The sequence below is a fragment of the Schistocerca cancellata genome, chromosome 11, assembly GCF_023864275.1.
Source record: "Schistocerca cancellata isolate TAMUIC-IGC-003103 chromosome 11, iqSchCanc2.1, whole genome shotgun sequence".
Lineage (NCBI taxonomy): Eukaryota > Metazoa > Arthropoda > Insecta > Orthoptera > Acrididae > Schistocerca > Schistocerca cancellata.
Window position 1 is genome coordinate 130,985,724 of NC_064636.1, and position 13,753 is coordinate 130,999,476.

General features: G+C 44.2%; 1 non-coding gene across 1 annotated transcript; it reads left to right on the plus strand.

Annotated features, from left to right (window-relative positions):
- Nucleotides 1-6,292: 6,292 nt before the first annotated feature.
- Trnaa-agc (transfer RNA alanine (anticodon AGC)) lies at nucleotides 6,293-6,365 on the plus strand. The gene has a single exon. It is a non-coding gene; the product is annotated as a tRNA-Ala (tRNA).
- The last annotated feature ends 7,388 nt before the right edge of the window (nucleotides 6,366-13,753 follow it).

The window sequence follows — 13,753 nt, forward strand, 5'->3', positions numbered from 1 at the left end:
ATCATGAATTACTCCAAGTGAAGTGGATGATTAGCTTTTTAAATAAGTCTTCTCTACTATAATAATCAGAGACCGCTGACTAGTGAAACTATACTAGTTTATGGGTCCCCATCATATTCTCCACTTATTAGTAAAAATTTGAACTATTACTGTTGCTTAGAAAAACTGGTATGTCGAGGAGTGTAGACAGTGTATTTATGATATTATTCATCTTTATTTTTTTTGTGTCAGTTAAGATAAAAGCCCCTCATGTCCAAAATTAGTTGTACACTTCATGCAGTAACATTTCAGTATTTGATTGAGTAATGATCTTGAGTGTAGTTGTCATTACTATGAGCTTGGCACAAATGTGCTTCCCATAATTTGCTGGTGTGTGTGTGTGTGTGTGTGTGTGTGTGTGTGTGTGTGTGTGTGTGTGTTGCTGGTAACTGCTGCTGCACACAGTTCAGACTGCACTGTGTCAGTTTGTATCCTGTGTGCTATTCAAAGGGAAATATCAACGAAAGTAACTTCAATATCCAATTTTCTTAAACATATGTTTCCAAATAAATATGCCTAATTGGGCTGGCGACCGTTCATTTTTTTCTTTCCCTTATGATTTTACCGCTTTCATTAATTCCCACGGTTAGAATCCGTTTAGTTTTTCTGTTAATTTCACTATATTCAAAAGTCCGCAGCTCGTGGTCGTGCGGTAGCGTTCTCGCTTCCCATGCCCGGGTTCCCGGGTTCGATTCCCGGCGGGGTCAGAGATTTTTCTCTGCCTCGTGATGACTGGGTGTTGTATGATATCCTTAGGTTAGTTAGGTTTAAGTAGTTCTGAGTTCTAGGGGACTGATGACCATAGATGTTAAGTCCCATAGTGTTCAGAGCCATTTGAACCATTTTGAACCATATTCAAAATTATAGTCCAATACCTTTGGCCATTTCACGCACGCGCGGTCAGTTTTCGAAATCCTCTCAGATGGCAACATAGTTTATTTCACGGGAAGAGTGTTATACGTGGCTTTTCCCGTGACAGGACTAAAGGTTAAATTCAAATGGCTCTGAGCACTATGAGACTTAACTTCTGAGGACTTCAGTCCCCTAGAACTTAGAACTACTTAAACCTAACTAACCTAAGGACATCACACACATCCATGCCCGAGGCAGGATTCGAACCTCCGACCGTAGCGGTCTCGCGGTTCCAGACTGTAGCGCCTAGAACCGCTCGGCCACTCTGGCCGACAAAGGTTAGGTTGTTAGGAAAGAGTGGCATATAACGCTAGTGTTATAAAGTGCACTATTTTACATTTCTGAACAATTAAAGCAAGTTGCCAATCTTTGCACCACTTTGAAATCTTATCAAGATCTGATTTAATATTTATGCAGCTTCTTTCGACAGCTGCATCATCATCAAAAAGTCTGAGGTTGTCATTAATACTGTCCTCAGTGTCATTGCTGTGCGACGTGAACAGCAAGGGTCCCAACACACTTCCATGGGGCACATCCGAAGTTATTTCTACTTCTGTTGGTGACTCTCCATCCAGAACAACTTGCTGTATCTTCCCTACCAAAAAAATCCCAAGTCCTGTCACAGATTTCGCTTGAAACCCCATAAGGCCGTACTTTTGATAAACGTGGACTGAGTCAAATGCTTCTCAGAAATCGAGAAATGCTGGATCTACGTGGCTGCCTTGATCCAAAGCAGTGGAACAGGTAGTAAACCTCAAGAGCATTCTGAGAGGTAGGGTAACAGGGGACCACAACACATTAGTAATTTTTGTCTGCTTTGGACGAAACGTACGACTCGATTGAAGGACGAACGTTATTTAGGGTTTTTGAGGTATTCAGAGTTGATAGGAAGGCGAGGGAGATGGTAGAACAAACCCTCAAGCCCTGCCAGACACCATCCAGAAACTTAACTTTTTTGGAGAAATCTCTATGAGCCCGTCTGGCTAGGAGACGAATTACCCTCAATTCTCTTCGGTATCGCCCTGGAGGAAATAATGAAAATCTGCGATGAAGCTCTGACGTTGGAAGGAGTAAGTGGAACACACCTTGGGAAGAAAGGGGACAATCTGGAAATGAGGTGTGTAACTTTCGTCGGTGACCTTACCCTTTTAGATAGAAACTGGTAGGATGTGCAAAGAAAGCTAGAGATCTTGCATAAACTCGCTGCATAAATGAGACTCATAGTCTCACATTAGAACACAGAATATATGGAACTCAGACACCGGCGGCATAAATACTTGTTGGTAAACTCTGGGAAAATTCAGTTTACAAACAAATTAAAACACTTAGGAGAATGGATCTAATCCGATGGATTGGATAAAGAAGCAGTCAAAGGAAGGGACACAAAATTAAACGTAGCTTACAAACCAATTCAGAACAGGTACAAGAAAGAAATTCGAAATCAGGTATTTTAAGACAGCTATAGAACCAGAAACACTCCATGCTTCGGAGTGCCTTACTTTCAGTGAAAACACACAATTGGGAAAACTTGAAACGGAGGAAAAGCAGTTTCTCGCGAAAATTCTGGGCTGTTCAATATTGTATTTTGTCAATGAGCGCTTTGATATATTTGAATTGTGTATTGAAATTCAGAAACAGAGTCAACAGCATAAAATCATCTGAAGAGAAATCATTTAAATGGAGGTCCATGCATTATAATTCCATCGGCTGACCAGACGTCCCAGGTTTGCCGGAACTATCCCGTATCTCACATATGCCAGCGCGTTTTGTTGTTACTTAATAAGGACTTATTAAGTCTTGTAAACTTGCAGAATTCCTTTAACATATGGGTTTTAACACCATATGTTTTAAGATACGTGTAAATTTTGAACAGAATCTTCTCAACTGCAATTCGCAGATCGTGTCTCTGAGTGAACATTACTGTGCAAAATGGAGAGTTTTGTTTATTTTATTATTATTTGATTTTGCTCGAAGTTTCTGGTAAACATTCTGTCTTCCATTATGGGTGGCTCCCCCAAAATTGTTATTGTCACTGTGTGCAGGAAACGCAATTACTATGTCCATTAAACCATATTTTGTCGAAATTTTCTCAATAAACTGAATATGTGCATCATCTGTTTAGTTTTGAACAATGCTAATATCCAAAAATTTTACCTTTATGCCGAAACCAGGACTGTAATATCGAACCACTGATGGGACCACTTTCATTGCTCTGTGATTCGATGCATCAGTCATCATAGAAACATATTCTGCTCTTTGTAATTATTAACTGTGACGGTAAGAGCGTGGGAAGGCAAGAACATTAGCAACAATTGCTTCACTTTTAGTTCAGTACAACAATAGCATGGCCTGTCGAAAAGCTTAAGGATCAACGATGTGGTCATTTAATCGAAACTGTGATTGTGATAGAATGCGTGATACACAAAGTTCTTCAGGAACCAGTTTTAAATTGGGCACTCGGGTAGTGTTTCTCTTAAAAACGAATTAATCTTCTTGCTACTTGTAGACGCCGAAGACTCTTCCGTCAGCTTCTTCTTTTGGAGGTAATCTTTGGACGCATCTCCCAGCGTGACCGATTAAAAACACCGATCTGCATACGGTGCACCGAACTTTATCATTCATTGCATTTTCTTTAAGAAATGGAAATTCTTTCTTTAACATTCCATTAAATGAACAGCTCCGCTTGGACATTTTCATCAGACACAACACTTCCTGAGTTTAATATCCACATTCGTTGACTACTAACAATAGCAGTTGGTATCTTTCATCATCCGCCGACTTTGTTTTTTAAGTCTGAATTGTCAGTTTTTCTAAAAGCCGATCGATTTGGAGCTAGTGAAATTTGCCACCAATGCGACGCCCTCTCATTTCAGTGCTGAGTGTCAAGGGGAGCGTGCGCACGTGCCAAACAGTACTTAGTAAGCACTGCCCCACATTCTTCACAAAACTACACTACTGGCCATTAAAATTGCTACACCAAGAAGAAATGCAGATGATAAACGGGTATTCATTGGACAAATATATTATACTAGAAATGACATGTGATTACATTTTCACGCAATTTGGGTGCATAGATCATGAGAAGTCAGTACTCAGAACGACCACCTTTGGCCGTGATAACGGCCTTGATACGCCTGGGCATTGAGTAAAACAGAGCTTGGATGGCGTGTACAGGTACACCTGCCCATGCAGCTTCAACACGATACACAGTTCATCAAGAGTAGTGACTGGCGTATTGTGACGAGCCAGTTGCTCGGCCACCATTGACCAGACGTTTTCAATTGATGAGAGATCTGGAGAATGTGCTGGCCAGGGCAGCAGTCGAACATTTTCTGTATCCAGAAAGGCCCGTACAGGACCTGCAACATGCGGTCGTGCATTATCCTGCTGAAATGTAGGATTCGCAGGGATCGAATGAAGGGTAGAGCCACGGGTCCTAACACATCTGAAATGTAACGTCCACTGTTCAAAGTGCCGTCAATGCGAACAAGAGGTGACCGAGATGTGTAACCAATGGCACCCCATACCATCATGCCGGGTGATACGCCAGTATGCCGATGACGAATACACGTTTCCAATGTGCGTTCGCTGCGATGTCGCAAAATACGGATGCGACCATCATGATGCTGTAAACAGAACCTGGATTCATCCGAAAAAATGGCGTTTTGCCATTCGTGCACCCAGGTTCGTCGTTGAGTACACCATCGCAGGCGCTCCTGTCTGTGATGCAGCGTCAAGGGTAACCGCTGCCACGGTCTCCGAGCTGACAGTCCGTGCTGCTGCAAACGTCGTCGAACTGTTCGTCCAAATGGTTGTTGTCTTGCAAAGGTCGCCATCTGTTGACTCAGGGATCGAGACGTGGCTGCACGATCCGTTACAGCCATGCGGATAAGATGCCTGTCATTTCGACTGCTAGTGATACGAGGCCGTTGGGATCCAGCACGGCGTTTCGTGTTACCATCCTGAACCCACCGATTCCATATTCTGCTAACAGTCATTGGATATCGACCAACGCGAGCAGCAATGTCGAGATACGATAAACCGCAATCGCGATAGGCTACAATCCGACCTTTATCAAAGTCGGAAACGTGGTGGTACGCATTTCTCCTCCTTACACGAGGCATTTCAACAACGTTTCACCAGGCAACTGCTGTTTGTGTAAGAAAAATCGGTTGGAAACTTTCCTCATGTCAGCATGTTGTAGGTGTCTCCACTGGCGCCGACCTTGTGTGAATGCTCTGAAAGGCTAATCATTTGCATATCGCAGCATCTCCTTCCTATCGGTTAAATTTCGCGTCTGTAACACGTCATCTTTGTGGTGTAGCAATTTTAATGTCCAGTAGTGTAAATTCTCTATGGCTGCAGCCCAGTTACGAGAATTGCTTTAAGTGACGCTCCCTTATAGTTCCTTTGGTTTTGGTTTTACTTGTCTCTTGGGCCAAGCGAAAGGTCGGCAAGTTAGACACGGAGGATCTTTTCATCATAATATATCTTACTCTTTCTTAATCCATAAGACGAGTTAAAATGCGATATATATTCTGTAAATTCTTCTAGGAAATTTGTTTCTCACAAATACTTTGTTACACGAGAGTTGTTATTGCAATCGTTTTGTTTGTAGTTTAAAAAGCGGAATAATTTTCACGGGACGGCGGGAAATTAATGTGAAAACCTGGACTGCCCCAGTAAAACCGCGACGTCTGGACAGTCTATGGAATGGGCGTCCATTTTAGTCATTTCTCTTCAGATGATTTTACGGTGTTGACTCTCCTTCTGAATTTGTTTTGGGTTATGTCTAGTGTAATACCAGTTTCTTCTACATCTCTTCTGACTTCTTCTATCCACTTATAAGTAGACTCCAGTCATCTCATATAACTGAACATCTTTTTGCTCTGTGGCTTTTAATCCATTCTCTTTCGTTTTAAAAACATGTCATGTTTTTAGAAAGGTTTCAGATATTTGATCACACTTCGCGTATGTTTTCAATCTCTCTTTCTACCCTTTCCTACATTTGCTCTATCTCCCTCCCCCTCACCTCTCTATAGTAACGCAGGGCGATCTTTTAAATACAGTCTTGTTACCATTCTGACTGTATGTACTTTCATTGAAATGTTTAATTACTTCAAGCTGTTTACAGTGCTCGACAATATATATCTGTTATAATTAAATGTTTCCCTGAGACATTTAAGCCTCTTTTTATTATCTACGATAATGATCGAGGCAGACGAAATGAATTAAAATATGTGCTGCGGCCGGGCCTCTAACCCAGGTCTTCTTGCTTGCTAGGCAGAAATGCTAACCATTACTCAGCTTAGGTAGGTCGTGCAGCAATGTACGTCATCGTGCTGTGGTAGTGTAAGGGTTAGCATTTCTGCCTAGCAAGCAAGAAGGCCCGGGTTCGAGTTCCGGCCACAGCGTAAATTTTAATTCATTTCGTCTGCTTCGATCATTATCGTAGATATATATTTGTTTGCATACATGTACGACCATTTTTAAGTATATAAGCACATATGGAGATGGCAGCTATGCCGAAACCAGTTATTTTATTAATTCAAATACTGTACAGGGTGTGCAAAAATATGACAGGACGTAGAGAACGCTCCAATAAACATTTCTGAGATAGGGAACCAGCGGTCGGTCTGCCACCTTAAGGAGATACGTAAGCAAACTTGTCTACCGCTTTGTCTAGCATTATTGTTTTCCAGCATACTTACAACTAACATGCATACAAATTTACAGGTACTGTGCTGTTTATTTACATGTCTATCTATCGCTTGAGCCTTGTCCCGCAGTTACACAGAGTCAGCCTTCGTTAATCGGATTTGGCATGTTAATGTTTAAGGGGTGGCCAGGTACCCTTCATGCCGCCACCCCGTACCCCCCGGGACGGAATTAGAGTACCAAAACTGTCTGTGTCGAGTGTAATCCATGGTATAGTGCGAAAGTGTTCAGATGTCTGCGAGCCGTGTAACTGAGGCGGAACATGGGGACCAGCCCGGTATTCACCTAGCGGGATGTGGAAAACCGCCTAAAAACCACATCCAGGCTTGCCGGCACATCGGCCCCTCGTCGTTAACCCGCTGGGCGGATTGGATCAGGGGCCGGCGCGCCTACTCAAGTCGTTTATTTACATGTACATGCTTTATTTTCAGCAAGGAAACAAGAAGACGAGCGTGATTATTAGGAAGTCAGATGCAGGTTTAGCTCTGTTTAGTTTTCCATAAAGTGGCTCTGTTGTTCAGTGTTTACACTGTCTCAGGACATAACATGCCACGAGTCAGCGACGGACCCATTCATTACTCAGTGCTGTTCACAGACGTACAGTACAGTATGATGCAGCACTGCTGGTATAGTTTCACACAATTCATTACTCAGTGCTGTTCACAGACGTACAGTACAGTACGATGCAGCACTGCTGGTATAGTTTCACACAATTCATTACTCAGTGCTGTTCACAGACGTACAGTACAGTACGATGCAGCACTGCTGATATAGTTTCACATAATTCATTACTCAGTGCTGTTCACAGACGTACAGTACAGTACGATGCAGCACTGCTGGTATAGTTTCACATAATTCATTACTCAGTGCTGTTCACAGACGTACAGTACAGTACGATGCAGCACTGCTGGTATAGTTTCGCATAATTCATTACTCAGTGCTGTTCACAGATGTACAGTACAGTACGATGCAGCAGTGCTGGTATAGTTTCACATAATTCATTACTCAGTGCTGTTCACAGATGTACAGTACAGTACGATGCAGCACTGCTGGTATAGTTTCGCATAATTCATTACTCAGTGCTGTTCACAGACGTACAGTACAGTACGATGCAGCACTGCTGGTATAGTTTCACATAATTCATTACTCAGTGCTGTTCACAGACGTACAGTACAGTACGATGCAGCACTGCTGGTATAGTTTCGCATAATTCATTACTCAGTGCTGTTCACAGATGTACAGTACAGTACGATGCAGCACTGCTGGTATAGTTTCACATAATTCATTACTCAGTGCTGTTCACAGACGTACAGTACAGTACGATGCAGCAGTGCTGGTATAGTTTCACATAATTCGTTCACATGCACCTCGTGTATGCTCTCGTTGATGAAAGGCTGTACAGGGGACGATTTTCTAACACGCATCATCCGTCACGACGAGTGTCTATTTCTTTCGACCGACGAATAAGAGAGACTGCTTCATTGGAAAGAAGAAACGAGGGACCTGGCGACGTGAGGATCCGATTCTGAAGAGGAGGTGCTGCAACGTGTTGCGGCGGACCCCACTGCGAGTACTCGTCGTACTGCACGTGAAACGGGCGCTGCACGTACTGGCGCGTGGCGAGTACTCCACGAACAGCAATTACACCCGTATTACCCACAACGAGTCCATGCAATACTTGTCACTGACGTCGCACTGTGTCAGTGGTTGCCCCAACAATGGATTGACCTACCAGACCTCCTTAAAATCGTTCTGTTTACCGACGAAGTCTCATTTGATCCTGATCTTATTTCGAACAGCAGGAATAGCCATGTGTGATACGAGGAAATCCCTCACGCTGAAGTAGGGTCAAATCATGAAGTGGCCGCTGGCCACCAAACTCCTCAGAGTGAACATTATTGAGCATGTCTGGTACACTCCTGGAAATTGAAATAAGAACACCGTGAATTCTTTGTCTCAGGAAGGGGAAACTTTATTGACACATTGCTGGGGTCAGATACATCACATGATCACACTGACAGAACCACAGGCACATAGACACAGGCAACAGAGCATGTACAATGTCGGCACTAATACAGTGTATATCCACCTTTCGCAGCAATGCAGGCTGCTATTCTCCCATGGAGACGATCGTAGAGATGCTGGATGTAGTCCTGTGGAACGGCTTGCCATGCCATTTCCACCTGGCGCCTCAGTTGGACCAGCGTTCGTGCTGGACGTGCAGACCGTGTGAGACGACGCTTCATCCAGTCCCAAACATGCTCAATGGGGGACAGATCCGGAGATCTTGCTGGCCAGGGTAGTTGACTTACACCTTCTAGAGCACGTTGGGCGGCACGGGATACATGCGGACGTGCATTGTCCTGTTGGAACAGCAAGTTCCCTTGCCGGTCTAGGAATGGTAGAACGATGGGTTCGATGACGGTTTGGATGTACCGTGCACTATTCAGTGTCCCCTCGACGATCACCAGTGGTGTACGGCCAGTGTAGGAGATCGCTCCCCACACCATGATGCCGGGTGTTGGCCCTGTGTGCCTCGGTCGTATGCAGTTCTGATTGTGGCGCTCACCTGCACGGCGCCAAACACGCATACGACCATCATTGGCACCAAGGCAGAAGCGACTCTCATCGCTGAAGACGACACGTCTCCATTCGTCCCTCCATTCACGCCTGTCGCGACACCACTGGAGGCGGGCTGCACGATGTTGGGGCGTGAGCGGAAGACGGCCTAACGGTGTGCGGGACCGTAGCCCAGCTTCATGGAGACGGTTGCGAATGGTCCTCGCCGATACCCCAGGAGCAACAGTGTCCCTAATTTGCTGGAAAGTGGCGGTGCGGTCCCCTACGGCACTGCGTAGGATCCTACGGTCTTGGCGTGCAGCCGTGCGTCGCTGCGGTCCGGTCCCAGATCGACGGGCACGTGCACCTTTCCGCCGACCACTGGCGACAACATCGATGTACTGTGGAGACCTCAGGCCCCACGTGTTGAGCAATTCGGCGGTACGTCCACCCGGCCTCCCGCATGCCCACTATACGCCCTCGCTCAAAGTCCGTCAACTGCACATACGGTTCACGTCCACGCTGTCGCGGCATGCTACCAGTGTTAAAGACTGCGATGGAGCTCCGTATGCCACGGCAAACTGGCTGACACTGACGGCGGCGGTGCACAAATGCTGCGCAGCTAGCGCCATTCGACGGCCAACACCGCGGTTCCTGGTGTGTCCGCTGTGCCGTGCATGTGATCATTGCTTGTACAGCCCTCTCACAGTGTCCGGAGCAAGTATGGTGGGTCTGACACACCGGTGTCAATGTGTTCTGTTTTCCATTTCCAGGAGTGTATGTCTTGCAACGTCCTGTTCAGTAGAGATCTTCACCCTTTCGTACTCGTACGGATTTATGGAGAGCCTTGTAGGATTCGTGGTGTCAGTTCCGTCCAGCACTGCTTCAGATATTAGTCGAGTCCATGGCACGTCGTACTGCGACGCTTCTGCATGCTTGCAGGGGCCGTAAACGATATTAGGCACGAGTGCCAGTTTCTTTGGCTCTTCAGTGTGTTTTTATGCATTGTGGGAATGGGAAAATGTTGGAAGCACCCAGGATGATGAAAAGGGCTGTGGTCTCGCTAGAAGCCGTAAGAGAGAGCCATCCTCAGTGCTGCGTTGTTGGAAGGCTGTGGAGGGAGGGCAGAGGGTACCCCGACCTCTGGCCGGAAACTTTTACTGTGTGGAAGTGCAGCGAGGCACCAGGCCCCAGTACTGACGCCCAGCGTCTCCCACAGAGGAAACTAGAGATGGGGGATCCGCTCCTGAACTGATTCATAAAGTTGAATCTTTCAAAGGAGTGAACAATCAGTGATTCAGAAAAAAAGAACGGTAGCCCCAAACGTTTACCACGGCAGAGAGAGAGAGAGAGAGAGAGAGAGAGAGACGGAGCATATCAGCGGCGCCTCTGCTGGTCAGAGCACAGTGCACGCCACACAACACAGCCGGCGCCGGCCTCTGCCCTGCTTCTGCCTTGGCTGCCTGCATTGTGCAGTGCCCCATTGGATTTTGTGTTTCACATATGCCGTGCCCGTCTCTGTGTGTCCTCTGCCTCGTGCAGTGTCTGGCGCAGCTTAACTTAGCATCGCACTCTGTCGGCGATCGTTTCAGTCGCACGTCCTGCCCTCTGGGCAGTTGATGCGAGCAACAGGACAGAGAGCTACCTAGCGGATAACATAGGAACTACTTGCAACAACCTGCTCGCAAGGGAACGGACGATTTGTCTCGGAGCGGGTGACTGGTGGCCGTTCACCGCTCCCCCCACCCTCGGAACTCGCCCGCTCAACGCTCACAACACCGTTCCCGACTCTAGCCAGAGTGTTGAGCAAAGCGACTCAGGTGTCACTCTGGTCTCTGCGGTCTCAGCTCATGCAGTAATACAGCTCGCAGCTCGACTCAGCGCTTCTGCATCGGAGTTCGTCTCTACTGGATATTGTTCTTCGTAGTAATACCGCTATGTATATTACATTATTATGTTATGTATACATCATTTGTTTTTATTTTATTTTTATTTGTTTAAACTGATCAGATTAGGTTCCTGACGACTCCTCTTACTATAGGATTTTTATTATGGACACTCGAATTTACGCTTTAATTACGAGCGAACCGATAAACGTATCGCAAAATGTGATACACCAATATTTTCCTTGTTTTATTCTGCGTAAGACTATATGCAGCACTTTAGTCTTACAGTCAAATTTATATTTTTTTTTTCTTATTCCGGTACGGATTTTGCGATTTTAGGCGTCTTCGGAAGGAAACGTTCACTTTAAAAATATATGGCTTGCAATGTATTTGTACGAGGTTAATGAAATTTTAATACATTATAGCCAAATATATTGTTAACGTAAATCTCAAGTTACAACATTTTCCGATCACCCAAAAAACCACGATAGTGCAAAATAAATCAATAATCAAAAACTTTGTCATATCGTGGAAATTTCAATAAACAATACAAAATTCTTACTCATTATCTGTGTTACTTCAAAATAGGATCAAATAAGATCGAAATACAGGTATAGTACTGGAATAAACCAAGTTTAAAGGGCAATGTGCCTTCCATTTATTTTCTATTGTGAATGAGTGGTGAGTCATGAAAAAGAGCTAGTTCATTTCAGGGAGTGAACAGTTCTGATCCGATCTCTGAAAAGAACAGTTTTGCTCATCTCTAGAGGAAACGTCCACCAGGAAGTGGAGTGGGGGGACTCTCCTGTTTATCTTTCAGACGCAAATGTACTCGAAATGCACAAAGCTGGTCGTTACTAAGAAAGCACAGAAAAATGAGGATAGAACATCTAAATATTGGATAGGGGACGTTCGTCCTGGTCTTTGAAAATGTTAGACACCGCCGAATGCTCTGACTTAGCTAGTATCTACTTGGTGTAAAATCAGCCAGTATTGGCTAACATCAGTAAATTCTAAGGCAGGAAGAGACAGGGGCTGGTGACAAGGCAGAGCACCTCACTGTCTGGTGAGAGAGACAGAGAGGATGACGTGACATTTTTCTACAGAGGCTGGCAGGACACAAGACATCGGATAATCCGTCAGAGGAAGGTGCCAAGCGTTCTGTGAAGAGCAATCTGGTCAATCAGCACTCAGAATATCTGGAGCCGAACCAATCGAAATTCAGTGAGACGAAAGAGGCGGCAATGAGAGGTTTCTTTCTAACTCACATTCGACTGGAACTCAGATTAACATCGAGAGCCTCCACTACCACACCTCAATGCTCAGAGCCACCTGCACCGATGCACTGGGACTTGGAATATTTTGAGATAATCTGAACTTTTGCAGTCAGTTCAGCCACCACTAGCAATATTATTGGTGATATCATGCTGCAACCGTGAGATGAAATATAAGGAAATTAGAGTCACTTTTTTGTAATCCCATTAGTTCGAGCTTTATTCTAAAGACGAATTTTTTTACTGTAATGAACACTTTACTTTCAACTTCGCCCACAGGTGTGATGTATTCCCTCCTGTGGAACTAACCATTTCCATTAACCTTATGACAACCATCAGACATTCCGCAATTGTAAATAATTTTCTTACTTTATCATTAGCATCTTTCTTCTCGACCCCATATGTTAGACACGCCAAGGAATTAATGTTGCCTTAATTTACCATTTATTTATCTACAATTTTATCATGTTACTGTCGTCACTTGTTTAATAATAATTTTATTGTAATAAATCGATGACATTATAAGCCTATTTTCATTTAATGGTCTAAAGTTTCCCCAATTACTAGTTTGGAGGGCATATTTGCTTATGTTTGTTGATGCCTCCCATTTTCAACCCTGCCCCCCCCCCTTGCCTCAAAAAATTTTATCGACACCTGCCAGGATTCATTTCACTAGCCTGAAGTGTCCTATCTATATACCCAATGCCCACCAACAGTTTAAATAGAATATAAATTTTGCATATCTTAAATGTTGATATTAACCTCTTGCCACTCGCAGCTAACATCAGACGAAGAAGTTTGTAATATTTTAGATCAGTGAAGGAAAAAAGTTCGATGTTGAAAATATCACATTAAAAATTTCTGTCTTGGAGGTCATGTCCATCTATGTAATTAAATGGAAGGTCATTTGTTTCTTGCCACATTTGTTTTGTTTCTTTTTATTTATTACCAGTGGGCTATGATACATGTAATTATTGTGTTATATAATGACTGAAGTTTCGTTGCTACGTCCCTTATTTTTAGGCAAGAAATAACTTTTTGGATTGCAAGTTTCATGTGGTTTAATTACCATTTGGATCAACTTACAAATTCGTGATCTTATTGTTCCATGCTGTGTCGTCCGCAAGTTGTATTTAGTTGGCCCATAGATACCAGAATGTCTGATTGTTGCCTCTTCGAACACACTTCAATTGAAAACATCAGTTTCATTCTCTCACCGTTTGTTGGTTGTATGTGTTTATTGTATGTAGTATTCTCATCCATCACCATATGTTTGGCACTGGTTCTTTGTTTATGTTGCGATGTCTGTATATAGTCTGATATTCGTTTGTTTGTAATTATGTGTGGTGGGGCGTGCTCTGGGAA